This window comes from Mustela erminea, chromosome 15, assembly GCF_009829155.1.
Source record: "Mustela erminea isolate mMusErm1 chromosome 15, mMusErm1.Pri, whole genome shotgun sequence".
NCBI lineage: Eukaryota > Metazoa > Chordata > Mammalia > Carnivora > Mustelidae > Mustela > Mustela erminea.
In genome coordinates this window covers 10,891,587-10,903,753 of record NC_045628.1, presented here as the reverse complement: position 1 = coordinate 10,903,753, position 12,167 = coordinate 10,891,587, and the positions used below count along the sequence as shown (strand labels likewise).

General features: G+C 40.9%; 1 protein-coding gene across 4 annotated transcripts in view; it reads left to right on the top strand.

Moving 5' to 3' along the window:
- The window catches only part of PCCA (propionyl-CoA carboxylase subunit alpha), a 394,384-nt gene that overhangs the window by 111,922 nt on the left and 270,295 nt on the right, over nucleotides 1–12,167 (top strand). The window contains exon 1 of one of the 4 annotated variants that reach the window (XM_032314396.1): nucleotides 8,795–8,799. The exons of the other annotated variants lie outside the window; for them this stretch is intronic. The gene's annotated coding sequence lies outside the window, so the exon portion shown is untranslated. Of the gene's footprint in view, nucleotides 1–8,794; nucleotides 8,800–12,167 lie in introns of those variants that run through there. 4 annotated transcript variants of the gene reach the window in all.

The window sequence follows — 12,167 nt, the reverse complement described above, 5'->3', positions numbered from 1 at the left end:
AAGTCTTTGGTAATGCCTCTGAGTTCAGAATGAGACCAGAGTTTTAATTTAGGCGTCAAGGCTGAGCCAATTCTGAAATTAGCTTAATTTTAAAAGGTAATCTTGCTTGGAGGGTTTCTGGCCAGTTAGAAGAAAGGGAGAGCAGGTCAGTGGAAGAAGAGCAGAGCAGGGGAAATGCAGGATAAAGACCATCGGGTTCGACAGAGTTTTAAATTTTTCACATTTTTCGTTTGGCTTTTCCTATGCCTTTCCTTCTTCCTTTGAACTTTGTTTTCCCTGTGAATTTCACAAGGAAGCAAATTTGGAATCCGAATTTCTTTTGGAAGCTTCTTTATTGTAATGAAAAAAATTACAGAACATTAGGTATTTGAGCTTTTTATTAACAGCCCCCCTATCCAATCAAGTGACTCTCACATGAACCATTCTTATCAAAAGCTTACAGAGGAGTCTGTGATAATTTTTAATTATCCTATGTAAGATTCTGGTTTTTAGAAGCATAGGAACATAAACTTGATTTCTGGATTTAGTACCTTTAAGGAGAGGTTTGCTTCAGAGAGAGCATAGACTTGTCCTGAGACAAACCCATGAGGATCTTTAAGAACATATCAAATGTGTTGTTTGTTCACCTCACGTCTTGGGCCCCCAGCGTAGTGGTTGGCCATCTCTAATGGTAGACCTGACCATATGCAATGCCGTGGTGGTTTAAATTTGGAAGGGAGAGCTCTTCCAGATCCAGACTCCCATGGACAAAAGTCAAGACAAAACTTCTCAAGTTTTGTTTGTTTGATTTTGCAGATTTTTATTTACTTATTAGAGAGAGTGAGTGAGAGAGCACGAGTGGGAGCAGAGGGGATGGAATAGCAGACTTCCCAGTGAGCAGGGAGCCCCCTGTGGAACTTGACATCATGACCAGAGCCAAAGGCGGACACTTAACTGACTGAGCCACCCAGGCGCCCCTCAAGGTTTTGATGCGGTTTCAAAGGAAATTTTACCCTGTTCAGATACCAGTGTGATGAAATCCTCTGAATACATCAGCTTCTGGAGCTACATGAAGATGAACTTATAGGTCCTATGTTTGTCTTCTTCCACATAAACTTTGTCTGTGGGCTTAGAACAAAAAATGTCGAGGATATTTTATTTCTAATAAGGAGGTCTTCCTCTACTAATAATCATTTTCAAATCTAATCCAAATATCAAAGGATTCCTCATTCCTGAGTTTCCTAAAAAAGAAATCGGAGCTCTCCCTGGTGAGATTTTTGTCACTGTTGTGGTTGGGGACACCCCTTGGTGGGGGCTCACTGGGCGTCAGAGGAGCTCTGCGGTTTTTCCGAATCCAGGGTCTTTAACAGAACTTAGTGGAACCTCCCAGATTGCCTCAAAGTGTCAGTATCTTTAAATGTAGTAGGTATAATGAAGTTGGCTTTGCTCGTTCAACAGAGTTCATCTCTTCGGGGAGGCTGCATTTTACAATCTGCATTTGAATTTGCAGCTGCTGTTAATTTGTAAAATAGGGATAAATAGCAAGTAGAAGAAAAATCCACTTACCTTTTCAGTTTTGTTTCCTCGTATGCTTTAGGCGACTTTTAAGATCCATTCATGCCTTCACATAATGGCAGATTCTCATTACCTGTGTCACTTTTAACTATGATGTATAGTTCTTGACACCTGTTGTCTGAATTTAGTTAAGCCCTAACTGAACATGTAGGTTATATTTTTCAGATAAACATTTAAAAATAATTTTAGGAATGTCCTTTTGTTTTGCTCCTTAATTTTCATTCTGGTTTTATTTCTAGCTTACTTTTAGTTATTTGTTATAAGAGGCTGCACATACTTTTTAAAGTTTGGTTATTTAGTTTTCTTTTGTAGTAACTACATTCGTTTGGAACTACACTGTTCTTCACATTTAATAGTTTTAGATTTCTTACATAAGAGGTTACTTTTAAGGGTATCTATGCAGGTAGAGTTTTGCTGATGCAAATAAATTGTATAAATTTTTGGAATACCATGTGGTTTTAGCAATTGTATTAGCAATACTTTTCCATTGGAAGCATGTATGTGTTAACTATAGGTAGTTCTATCTTTTTTAAATAATAGGTTGGTTTTTTTGTTTTGCTTTAGTTTGTTTGTTGCCCCCCCCCCCCCCAGCCTATAGTATCTTTAAGGCTAAATTTCTTTCTTTCCTTTTTAAAAGGATTTTATTTATTTATTTGACAGAGAGAGCAAGATAGCACACAAGCAGAGGGAGCAGTAGAGGGAGAAGGAGAAGCAGACTCTCCACTAAGCAGGGAGCCCAAAGTGTGGCTCATGATCTCAGACCCTGAGATCATGACCTGAGCTAAAGACAATTGCTTAGCCATCTGAGTCACCCAGGCGCCCCTAAATTTCTTTTTTTCTTGACAACTGTTTTCTAGATCCCCCCGCCAAGTAATGTTCACCTAATTTGAGTAAATTAATGTGGTTTCAGTTCGTTACATTTCTTTTTAAAACGTTTCTTCCTTTTCCATTTGAATATTTAGGCTAGTGTATGGAGGGTGTATAGAGATGGTTTGCCACAGTCTGAAAACCTTGTGTGTGGTTTTCATTATGTGTTGTTCTTGAATCCTTTTTTTGATTAGAGGGAAACCACATTATTTTAAGGTATAATCCTCAAGTAGTCATCTGATAACAAGTTTTTGCCTTTAACAAGTTCTGTTTTATTCAACATCTTATTACCGTGATCTCTAGAGCTTGAGAGCATTGTAGTAGGGTGTGCATCTGAAGCTGGTCGAAGACAGAATTTGGAACCCCAGCCCACTTGTTTAACAAAGAATAATGAGTTACAGACTCTGATTTCAAAGGGTTTTAAGTCCCCTTAGGTGACCTACAAGTAGACAGGCGATTTAGTACATTTTAATTATTCGAAGCTCAGAGTGCATGGGTCTCCAGGAGGGGGGCCGCCTAACCTAGTTTGAGGACGCCATGGCAGATGGAAGTGATAGCTAAGTGATAGCTGAAGTTTGAGTAGTAGTGAGTTAGCTAAAAAGTGATGGGAGACACAGCTTTCTTTCTTTTTTTTTTAAAAGATTTTGTTTATTTGACACAGAGAGAGAGATCACAAGTAGGCAGAGAGGCAGGCAGAGAGAGAGGGGGAAGCAGGCTCCCTGCCGAGCTGCACTGTGACACAGCTTTAAGGTACACAAGAACACCTTATTGGTAAAGTTTGTTGCTGAGCCCCTGCGTGAGCTTTAGAAAAGTGCTGGTCTGAGCACCCGAGGCCGCAGAAAGAGTGAGCTGGAGAGAAAATAAGGATCCAGATATGTGTGGTCTTGACTTTGACGCACCTGGGTGTGGGGGTGGCTCTGTTCGCATTGGGAGCCTCTGAATGGTTTCCTGTAAAAAAGTTAACATGATAAAATTGTAGAATCAGATAACTTTCTTTGATTTGTGATGTGGAAACGGATTGGAGCAGTGCAAAGCGAGGTTGGTCAGTGAGTTAAAAGTGCTTTTGTTGGGCATGAAATGATAGAGGCTTAAAGTAGAATTTGTCATTTCTCCGATCTGGTACACGTCAGGAGTGGGGCAGAGGGAGGGATCACTGCATTTTGTTGTGATATCAGCATTCCAGCTTTGGGGGAAGTTCATTAAACATCTCCGAGTTCCTGTTGCCCTTTACATCTCAGAGCACAGTGTGGTAGTATATTTGAATGAGGTTGGTAAATGTCACAGTCTAGGCTTAAAGTAGTCATCGTTTCTGTCACCTAATTAGCCAGATTTTAAAAACTGTACTCTTGCTTTAGCAAAAAGAGCCAAATAATAACAACAAAAACTAGCATAAAGGGAATCATTTTAAAAACCAAAATAACCAAAAAATTGAAAAGCTGTGTCCTGGTAATGAAAAAGTACATTATTAGACATCAGTATCCTTTTGTCCTGCTAAACCAAGAGTGACCTTCCTGATGATGCCTCAGAGGCTTTTTTATTTTTGAAAAAGGATTCAGTTACTTTTACTGTGCCGTTTTATGGTTATAAAAATGTGTATAAAGTGTGTTAAAATGGTATAAAAATGTTTAGGAAGATTTGAAAGGATATTCAGTCTTTTGCTTGATTCAGAGTTGTCTGGAAAACACAATCAGCTAGAACCTATTTCCTGAACTCAGGACTGTTGAATGTTTTTGCTTTACGTTTATAAGAATGCAGAGTAGTTTGAGGATGCTTTTTTTTTTTTTTTTTTTAAAGATTTTATATTTATTTATTTGACAGACAGAGATCACAGCAGGCAGAGAGGTAGGCAGAGAGAGAGGAAGGGAAGCAGGCTCCCTGCTGAGCAGAGAGCCCGATGCGGGACTCGATCCGAGGACCCTGAGATCATGACCTGAGCTGAAGGCAGCGGCTTAACCCACTGAGCCACCCAGGTGCCCCTGAGGATGCTTTTTGTGTACAGATAAGTGTTTACCCATAGCATATAGAAGCAGTCATCCCCGGCTCCCCCAAACAGTTGCTGATTTGTTCTAGAACCAGCTGAGGAAAGTGAACTCTTAAGTAGCTTTCCATGTGAATGAGTAGAAGGACTCTCATCCATTGAGTACAGAATTCAGGGTTGTTAAGTAGGCTTTATAGCAAGTGAGAAGAGTTTCGGTCTGAATTACTGTTGGAGTGAATTGGGTGTTTAGCATCAGAGATGACTATTCAAATATGCCTGTCCTTATTACAGTTTTTGCTTTCCTTCCCCACTCTTCTTCCCTACCCACCAGCCACAATGAGTGCACAGATCGTCTGACCCCAGTGGAGTGTCCTGGGGATGCAGGTGCACATTTTTTTACGGTATTGCAATGCTGGTATTAATTCTGCATTATACGGGTTCAGAGGCTAAATGATGACCACAAGATACCCCAGCCAAAGACTGGCAGGCAAGGAGCAGACCTGGCACTCTGTGGTGGCGGGCTGCCCATTTTATCCCATATTGCCAGGCATACTGTGTGCCAACTAATTTCATCTTCTCAGTGACCCTAGGAGATAGAAATTGCCACTATCTCCAGCTTACAGATGAGGAAACCAGATTCCAGGGAGGCAGCCAGGGAGGTAGCGGGCTCACTCTCCGAGAGAGCCAGTGTTGAGCCTGCGCCTTCTGGCCCAAGCACCCGCGTTCTTAGCCTTTGCACTTTGATGCCTCCCAGGTGGGGGCTGGAGAGTATGAACAAAAAGGCTTGTAGAAAAGGCACTAGATTTTTCTTAGCCCTTTATGACATTTTTGTGATCTGCTTATTTGTTTATAGCAACATCGCCCAACCCCTCCTGTCACTGAATTTTTTTTTCACTGTTTTGCTCTCGGGTTAAGTGATCGCGCTCCTTTAATATAAGTTGTACTGAAAAAGAGGGGTAAAAGAGATGGCTAGTTGTTCTGGTGCTGTTTTTGCTCCTCCATTTGTGGAACTGCTGGAACTATATGGTTTAATATTTACCTCATCAGGGTTCCCAAGTGCTCTGTAACTTCAGAACCAAGATGTGGCTTTCTTCAAACTGGGATTATAGGCTGTGATTACAGAATGAACCACAGGGATTTGAATCAGATCATATTGTTGGACCAATCCTTTTTCCTTCTTCCTGCTTTGAAGCTGTAAGAATATGGTTGCTAATACTTGGTTTCATTTGGTTTTGTGCTTTTCAGTGTTTTCTCAACTGTATTAACTTTTGATATGAAAACAGAAATATTCTGTGTTCTTCATTTGAAAATTGTGTAAAGGCATCAGTAGCATTAGATTTGTTTTATTGCTTCTGTTGAAATTTTTATATTTGATTTTTCTTTGGTTTTCAGGAGATTGTTGTCCTACCTGTTAGAAGTTTTCTTTTAATAAACTACAGAATATCATTGAACACTTCCTTAATAGAATATGCTATCTTAATCCCTGTAGTATTTTTTTTTTAAGATTTTATTTATTTATTTGACAGACAGAGATCACAAGTAGGCAGAGAGAGAGGGGAAGGGAAGCGGGCTCCCTGCTGAGCAGAGAGCCCGATGCGGGGCTCGATCCTAGGACCCTGGGATCATGACCTGAGCCAAAGGCAGAGGCTTTAACCCACTGAGCCACCCAGGCACCGTCCCCCCCCCCGCCCCGTAGTATTTTCATATGTTGTATCATATGTCATACAGTTAGTAGATGTGGGGAATATTTTAAGAATATTCGGTGGGGGGTGCCTGGGTGGCTCAGTGGGTTAAGCCGCTGTCTTCGGCTCAGGTCGTGATCTCAGGATCCTGGGATCGATTCCTGCATCGGGCCCTCTGCTCAGCAGGGAGCCTGCTTCACTCTCTCTCTCTCTCTCTCTCTCTCTCTCTGCCTGCTTCTCTGCCTACTTGTGATCTCTGTCAAATAAATAAATAAAATCTTAAAAAAAAAAAATTCAGTGGTGGGGGGGTGCGTTGGTGCCTCAGTCAGTTAAGCATCTGCCTTCGGCTCAAATCATGATTTTGGAGTCCTGGGATCAGGGGCTCCCTCCTTAGAGGAGTCTGCTTCTTCCTCTCCCTCTGCACCTCCCCCTGCTTCTGCTCTCTGTTCTCTCTCTCTCTGTCTTGCTTATTACTTTCTTTCTCAAGTAAATAAAATCTTACAGAAGAAGAAGGAAAAAAAGAATGTTCTAAGGGCGCCTGATGGGCTTAGTCAGTAGATGTGACTCTTGTGAGCCCCACATTTGGTGTAGAGATAACTTAAGAATAAAATCTTTAGAAAACCCAAAAAGTTTGTTCTAAAGCTAAGAGTAAGTAGAATCAGTTCTACTTTTTCTTCAAATATTGCCAGGTTGGATCTATGAAGAAATAATGATGTTTTGCCTAAAAGAGATTTGTTTTATATAAACAAAGAGTGAAGTATATTTGGTAAGATAAAATTTAATACTTATTTTACATTTTTATTAAATGTCTGTTTTCTCTTACTTTTTTTTTTTAAGATTTTATATATTTATTTGACAGAGAGAGATCACAAGTAGGCAGAGAGTTAGGCAGAGAGAGAAGGGGAAGCAGGCTCCCCGATGAGCAGAGAGCCCAATGCGGGGCTCGATCCCAGGACACTGAGATCATGACCTGAGCCGAAGGCAGAGGCTTAATCCACTGAGCCACCCAGGCGCCCCTCTCTTACATTTTAATATAAACTTGTGGCCCTTCAATTTGAAAACATATTGTCTTATAAAGTTTGATCTTTTAACTGACAGAGCCACTTAGGCGCCCCTGATCTTTTAAACTAATGAAATATGCATTTAAAATTACAGTTAAGGGACACCTGGGTGGCTCAGTTGGTTGGGCATCTGCCTTCAGCTCAGGAGATCATCCCAGAATAATAGGATTGAGCCCCTACTCAGCTCCCTACTCAGCTAGGAGTCTGCTTCTGCCTCTCCCTTGGCCATGCCCCCCGGCTTGCGCTCTCTTATTCTCTCTCAAATAAATAAAACATAACATTTAAAAAAAATAAAGTTACAGTTAAGAAGTACTATTTTTTAAGAATAGGCTCTAAAAATGAAAAGAATGGGTTCTGTGAAACCCACCCACGTTTCAAACATTCAGTAAGTAAGAAAAGTGCTGGACTGAGGGTTGAAAGAAGAGGGGGGAGGCTACATGTTGGGTGCGGTTTTGCCTGGCAGCAACGGTATGTCACGGAGTATGCTTCGGCATACGCTGAAGCAAAACCCAAGCCTCGCTGGTTCTGGAGCTCCTGCTCCCGGCCGCCGTGGGCTACTTGCTTGCTGTAGACGTGGGAATTTGGCCAAGCCACTACCTCTCCTTGGATGTAAGTTTATTCACTTCCAGCTGGGGATGAGCAGTTCCATTGACGCTGGAGCAGATCCTTCAGGCAACAGACTTGTTTCTGTGGAAGCTGATGGCTAGTTGTTGATTCATTCAACAAATAATGTGTTGATGTATCAAGCCCTGGGGGGTTCTTAGAGAGTAGCTGACCTAGTCATTGCTGTCCTGGAGGGTAAGTGACAGGGCTGTCATAATTGAAGGGCAGAGTGTCATCTGGTCAGTGACACCTCACCTGCTGTAGGAGGACTGGAAAGGCTTTCTGGAGAAAGTGAGATTTCAGTGAAACTTGAATTGAAGCACGTACCCCTGAGTTTAAGAGAAAATGGTAGTTTTTCTCTCCTAGGCCTTTGCTTCCCAGCTAAACTCATATCCCTCTTGCCTCTCTCTAAATTCTTCATTTGTTTCTTGGTTCCGTCAGGCTTTCGTTCAGCAACGGCTCTTCCCTGAACGACGAATGATGCGCCAGGCAGTTCTAGGAATTTAAACCTATTCCTGAGCCAGTTAGATATTTTTGCTTTTATGGAGCTTATACCTTAATGTGGTAGGAAGATGGAGAGGGTAGACAATACTCAAAATAATAAGTAAATTATATGCTCCGATCCTTCAAAATGCAGCCATAGTGAGGACTTTTCATTTTCTTGCTCTCAGGCTCAAGTGCAGCCCTGCTCCACTCTGCGCTTGGCTCGCTGTTCAGGCCCTGGCCCTGGGCTCTGTTCCTCCCCGCTTTCACTCGTCCGGTCTCTTTCACAGTAGCTGCATCTGAGAAGTTTCCTGGAGCTCTAGTTTTGGAATCCACATTCCCTGTCGTCACATGCCCTCTTCACTGTTTCTGCGTAGCATGCATCTTGCTAATGGCTTCTTAGCTGCTGTATCGTCATTTAAGGGCCTGCCTTTCCTACCAGACTGGAAATTGCATGAAGGCTGGGATGGTGCCTTTCTTGGTCCTGCCTCTCTTCAGGGCCTGGTACTGGCATACAGGCCCGGGAGCTGGAGAATGTCTGGCGGGCTTGGGGGTGGGAAGGAGAGTCAAGGTAGGAAGAGACCTGGGGGCTGGCGGGGCAGGCAGGCAGGACCAAGTACTGATACCAAATCACTTGACAACCACGAGGGTGGCTACAGTGGAGTATTACCAAATGCTGGCAAAGATTCGGAGAAGTGAGAGCCTTTGTACACTGCTCGTGGAAGTGTACAGTGGTGCAACCACTTTGGAAAACAGTTTGGCGGTTCTTCCAAAGGTTAAATACAATGTTACTGTGGGACCCTGTGATCTCACTCCTAGTTGTATAGCCAGAATATGTACGTACACTCAAAAATTTGTACACAGATGCTCAGTGGAGCATTTTTCATAGTAACCAAAAATTCAAAACAGTCTACATTTCCATCAGCTGATGAATGGATTAAAAAAATGTGGCATATCCATACCAAGGAATAATATTCAGCAATCAGAGAAATAATACTGATACATTAAAAAAAAAAAGACAAGGTCACACTATACATATTCTCCTACAACTTGCTTCCCCCACAGTGCACGCTATATTTGAGGTATTCTTAGAGTAGAGGGGTTACCTTCCGAAACCCCAGTCCTCTTTCTCCGGCACGGAGCCGGGGCATTTGGAACTCAGTGCTGAGTCCCGAAAGGTCCAGCCGATGGGCCGTGCCCGCCACTGGCCTTCCTGCTGTCCTTTTCTGCCACTTGATTTTTGTCTTCATTTTTCACCTCATGGACTCGCGTGGTTTCTAGAACGTATGAAACACCTTCTGAGTTTGGGTTTTGTTCATGTTGTTCTTTCTGTTTAGACTTCTTTCACCCCAAATCTTGCCAGGGCAGTGGTTGTTCTTTTCAGGCTTCAGTTTACATTTTACTTCAGAAGGGCTCTTTCATTTTCTTCTCTATTTAAAACGAATTTATTAAGTAGTCTCTGTCCCCAGCGTGGATCTGGAACAACTTACAACCCCCAAATCAAGAATCACATGCTCTACTGATGGAGCCGTCCGGGTGCCCTGAAGAGGGCCCTTTCTGGGCCGTGTGTTGACAGCATGTTCTCCCCGTCTGTCTCCCACAGTCCTGGTTATTTGCGTGTAACGTTGATTTCAGCTCTCAGTTGGTCTGTTTGCTCTTTCGGTTTCCCTTACTAAGGAAGCCTGTGAGTTCCATGAATGCAAGAGCTATTTCATGTAGTACCACGTTAGGCTCAGCCTCATCTTTTCAAAGACTGTGGCGTATTCCATTGCATGTATGTATCCTTTTTAGTACCAGTCCCTTATTGAAGGCCTTCAACGTTGTTTTTCAGATTTTCTCCTCAAAATACCAGAAATAAATTAAAAATCCTTGATTTATATATCTCTGTGTGTGCATGCATGTGGATATATCTGTAGGAGAGCTTTCAAAAAATGAAGTTGCTGGGTTGAAAGATTGAGGTCTTCAAACTTTTGATAGATCCTAACAGTTCTTAAAAAGATAGTACCAATTTCATATAACATCAGTAGTGAGAGTCAGGTCTGCTTATCTTCAGGCCTTCACTCCTGGCTCTTGGCAGGTTTTGGCAGATCAACTGTGGTGTCTCGTCGTTTTAACTTGTATGCCTATAATTATGACTAAAATTGTACATATTTCATATATTCTTGTGGATTTCATTTTATGGAAGCTTCTCATTTAATCTTTTGTCCATTTTCCCTGATAATTGTTGATCTTTTTCTTTTTGATTTAAGGCTTTTTATTAAAAAAGTTTTCCTGTCTAGTCTTCTAAGGAAGTTATACTGTGTCATACGTCATTGCCATTGAATTTGAAACTATATAGGGCTTTTAATCTCATTATGTAGCCTGATAATAGCTAAATATGCAAAAAGAACACATTAGAGATGAGTGTATTTAATAGTTTCTTGTGGAAACTGATAATAATGTGTAAGTGTCCAATATATAATATGTCTTGAATAAAATATCTTGGGATAAATGAGTGACAAAGGAAAAATGACTTTTTAAGACAGTTTAATTTTATTTGGAAGTTTATTTAGTGAGATGTGCTTTTCATACTAAGAAACACTTTTTTCTTAAGAGTTGCCAAATAAAAATATAGGTTGCCCAGTTAAACCTGAATCTTAAATAAACTATTATTAAAAAAAAAAATGTCCCAAATAATGCATCATAGATATGTTAAGTTTCCTTAAAAGACGAGATTGTTTTGAGACAGTTTTATAGAAGTGTTGGACCTGTGGTAGTTACCCAAAAAAATTTTTTTAGAAGTTTTGCTTTGTGTAAATATATGTCCACACATACATCCGTAATGTGTATATGTTAAATATGACTAATGAATTCTCTGAATTATCTTTTAATATTTACCTGTTTGTCAGTTCTCTCAAGGTAACAGAATTTTGTGACAGCAGGTTATTTTCTCTCCAAATATATTTTGCAAATATACTATTACACATCTGAAAGAAAAGACATGTTAAAAGTTTCTTTCTAGGCTCTTATAATCCAGCCTCCATCAGCCAGCACTCTTCCTGTATTTTGTTCGCGAGGCACTAATTGTCCGCATTTGGCAGGTTTAACACTTCCTGACAGAGAGGCTATTAAGGGGAAGTATTCTCCAGTAACTGTCACTGGCTTGAACAAAGAACCTTCAAACTCAATGTGTGGAAACCACTAACATTCTTAAATGACCCTTTTCATGGATTTTATCCCTTTAAGCTAAAATTTGGAGAATGTAGGGTCAGCAAAAACAGCAAGGTGTAATAAAGCAGTAAACCTTGATTTTTGGGAGAGTAGAGTGGGAGGTATAGATTTATCTCTGCCTTGAAAACAATTGTTATTTGGAAAATCTCATTAGCAGATGTGACTGCTTGGAGTTAAAAAAAAAAAAAAGACTTAAAACTGATGTCGCTTTCAGGACCGCTTTGAACTTAACAAGCACCTATTTGTGGAGCAGACTGGCTAATGAAAGGAAATTAAATTTTTCTGACAACTTCCCCTGCCAACCTCCTTATTCAGGGGATGTTATTAGGTACTGAAGACTTTTAGGGAAGATTTTTTTTTTTTTATTAGGCATAAATGAACCAGTTATAAACATCCCCCGCCCCTCCTTTTGGGGGGAGGATTCTGACATGGTTACTCTACATTTTTAAATTACTAGCTTAAAAGCTTACGAAATATGAGGCTTCGCTTTCCTTTTTTTTAAGTAATTTTCCAAAAATTCAGGCATTCTTACTAGCTAATGGTTTCAAAACATTGTCATTTCTGGTGATTAGTTTACATCAAGGAGTTGTAAAGAAAAGCCACATTTCCTAGGGAGGCTTGGGCTTAACACCTTCTTTTTCAGCTTTCTCCTTATTGTTCTCGTGGAAATGTATCAGGAGTGTCCTGTGCTTGTGCGGTAGGTGAGCATTAATGATCAATGAAATGGTT